This window comes from Lissotriton helveticus, chromosome 6 (assembly GCF_964261635.1).
Source record: "Lissotriton helveticus chromosome 6, aLisHel1.1, whole genome shotgun sequence".
NCBI classification, from domain to species: Eukaryota; Metazoa; Chordata; class Amphibia; order Caudata; family Salamandridae; genus Lissotriton; species Lissotriton helveticus.
Window position 1 is genome coordinate 187,792,364 of NC_136067.1, and position 3,833 is coordinate 187,796,196.

Below are 3,833 nucleotides of genomic sequence, written 5' to 3' on the forward strand. Positions count from 1 at the left end.
TGAAATTGGCCAGGAAAGTGATAGGAAGCCCAAAAAGATGTTGGAAATGGAAGAAGGGATTTGGGTATTAAAAATTGTATTAATTTGGGACCAAACTAACAACCAAAAACCAGAAAGAGAGGGCCAATCAAAAAGCATGCGTTTTAGATCAGCAGAGGGGTCTTTACATGACCAGCAATTGGAGGAGAAATCAATGGAAAAGAGGCTAACTTCCTTGGAGTAACAAGGAGGTGTTTATACATAAAATAAAGAGTCTGAGAGGTATTAGCTGCTCTTGACGTTTTATGAATTTTTAACCACAATTTATCCCAAAAAGAATTGGGCCAACATTCAGAAAGATCTTTTTCCCAGGCCAAATCAGACTTCGCCTTGGTTTATCCGAGGAGAAGAACGAGGATCTATAGAGAGAAGAAGCCAATGTAGTTGTAGATAGTAAAGGGAAAAGATTAGAACATCTAGTAGGAATATTTGGTGTAGGTGGTAAGGAAAGAAGATATTGAGAGAGAGAAGGAAGGAGGGAATCATACTGAGATTTTACAGGAAGAGGGTAAAGAGAATTTTAATTGAAGATCAGAGAAGGATAAAGGTGTATTATTAAATACTAGTTGAGAAATCCAGAGTAAACCGTTAAGTCTCCAAATTTTCCAATAAATAGTCCGACCTTTGATACGTAATAAGTGATTATACCAGATAGGTATGTGATCTAACAAGATAGAAGAAGGGTAAGAGGAGGGAAGAAGGGGAATCAATAATTTACGTGTATGAGAGATCACTAAAGGGCGGAAAGAAGAGATATTATTAGTGAAAGCAGGAACTTCATTAAAATGAAAAGGGGCCATAAAGTGCTGTTCAATAGGCAACCAAAGAGGAGGGTGAACAGATTGATCCGGAGAAAGCCAACAAGAGGACTGTCTCAGAGAAAAAGCATAATGATATGATTTGAAATCCGGAAATTTGAGGCCACCAGAAGTTTTGTCTGCTTTAAGAGCATTAAGAGCTATTCTGGGGGATTTATTATTCCAAAGGAATTTGTTTAAGATTGAATCAATTTTTTTAAAATAAAAACTAGGAATGTGCACCAGGATCATAGACAAGAGATAAAGAATTTATGGGGACAGCATCATCTTAGTAGAGTCTAAGTGACCCCACCAGGAGAGGAAAAGTGGATGCCATCGATCAATAGATGCGGAGAGATTCTTAGAAAGAACATCGAAGTTTTCTTTTAAGGATTCTGGAATAGTAGGGGAGAACCATAATCCTAAATATTTAATTCTAGAAGGTTTCCAAGAGAAACCTGTAGAGGTAAAATCTTGTTTCAAACAAGGAACACTTAAAGGGAGAATTTCACATTTATCCGAATTAAGACGATATCCAGATAATTGCGAGAAAGTAGCAACTTGGCAAAGAAAAGCTGGGAGAGAAGTGGAGGGGTTAGAGCAATATAGAAGTATGTCATCAGCGTAGACAGACATCTTAACATGGGTGGTATTAAGTTTAAAACCAGTAATCCTGTTGTCCAATCGAATTTTCGTTAAAAACGGTTCTAAAGCAATAATAAATAAAAGAGGAGATAAGGGACAACCTGGACGGACTCCTCTAAAAGAGGAAAATAATCAGAAGTTTTCCAATTAACAAAAAAAGAGGCTTTTTGGACCAGAATATAATTGTGAGATATGAGAAATTTATTTAGTAGGGAACCCAATCCATTTAAGCGCCTGAAAAATAAAATCCCATCCAATCCTGTCAAAAGCTTTCTCATCATCCAATACTATTGCAGCAATGGGATAGTCGAGGCAAGAAGCCTTACTTAAGATGTTAAAGAAAACTCTGGAATTGTCTGAAGATAAACGGCCTTTGACAAATCCCGATTGTTCCGGGACAATAATATTGGGTAAAATGGGGTCAATACGGAGAGCAAGGATTTTCGCAAAAATGTTATAGTTCAAATTAACTAATGAGATAGGACGATAATTTTTACAAAAAGAAGGATCTTTATTCTCTTTGGGAATTAAACATATTACGGCATCTTGAAAAGAGCCTGAAGAGGACTCTTATGAAATAAAAAATGTATAAAGTGATAACAGATGGGGAAGTAATAAAGACGCGAAGTGGGAGTAAAATTCAATGGTAAAACCATCCGGACCCAGTGATTTACCTCTTTTCAAAACTGACACTGCATGCTTAATTTCGGACATGGTGATATCCAATTCTAGCGAAGTAAAATCGGTGTCATGGGTCGGGGGAGAATTTATCGATTGAAAGAATGAGGAAAGTTCAGCAGTAAATGGTTGTTGCTCCGGTGTGTATACATTTTTATAGAAAGAAACAAATTAATTTAAAATATCATTGTCCTTAAATAGCGCATCTCCAGCAGGATTACGAATGGACTCAATTTTAGTTCATTCCCGGCGTACTTTCAAGTAATTTGCAAGGAGTTTACCCATCTTATTTTGGCCTCCATAATAACGAGCACTACTTTTTAAAAGATAAGTGGAAGCAGCTTCCGTAGAGGATTTATTAAAAGACATTTTTGCCTCAATAAGACTCTTTAATGATGATTCAGATGAAGAGTGATAATAAACATGTTCAAGTTTTTTTAATATTTGCCAGTAACTGAGCCTGTTTGGCCTCAAAGAATTTCTTCTTCCGCAAAACAAAATTAATGACAAAACCTCTAGCTGCCGCTTTAAAAGAATCCCAATCATTACCGGGGAGGATTCTGGGGTAGAATTAATAGAAAAGAATTCAGTAGCAAAAGAGGTGAATTGGTCTGTGAAAACAGGATCTGATAATAGAGCATAATTAACATAGGATCCTTTTCTGAAGCGCAGGCTCCTGACTGACAGGGAAGGCAGATATGTGGCCCTGGTGGGGTCCCTAGATGGCCGCCTATTTTTCGAGGTATCTATATATTTACCCAACACGTCACAGGGTCAGTTTCTGGACTCCCTCTCCCCAGCCAAGTTACTTGATCCATAAGCTCCGGGACTATGAGGTGGTGATTTTAATTGTGGTGATGATACAGACCTGGATCGCTCCCCCAACTCCCGGGCATGCAGGGTCTGCAGGCCACAAAACACTTTTGATGCTGGACCCAGGCCCTTAATGTGCATGATGTTTGGCACATGGGACATCCCGGGAAGGCTGAATATTCTTACTATGCACCGGGACACCAAGTTCAGCTCTGAATATTAAGGCCAGACTCTATCTGATCATAATCAGCTGTGGGTCACGTTCCAGTGGGCTGGCTGAGGGCTATCATACTGACATGGCACCTCCATCTGGAGGTGCTACATGACATGGTGTATAGGGATACCATTGTTACCCATCTCACCCAGTACTTCACCGATAATGCAGGCTCAGAGGACTCCTGGGGGCTTGAAGAGGATGCCCTGAAGGTGTTTATGAGAGGGAACTGTATTAATGTGACATGGAGTGACCGAATAGCATTCACTGGACATAGAAGTTTGTATTTGAACGATTGAGATGGAGGCGGTTGCAATACCTGCCGCCCGTCTCTGACTCACAGCAGAGAAAATTGATCGATTGTGTGCTCTGGACTATAAGACATCCTTGCCTCGCCTCCATATAGATGGCGATACACCAGGACGTAAATTAGCATGGTTGCTGTGAGTTAAGGTCCCTAGGACCCCGAATGGCACCTTGCGGGACAATTGGAGCCAGGTGGTAAACACGCAAACTGAGATTAATGATGTGTTCGTACACTACTATGAACGGGTGTACTCCCCCTTCCCAGAGCCTGCACCAACGCAACTGTGAGATTATCTTCAGACGGTGGACTTTCCTTGTTCTTCCCCAAAACAGCTGTGGGA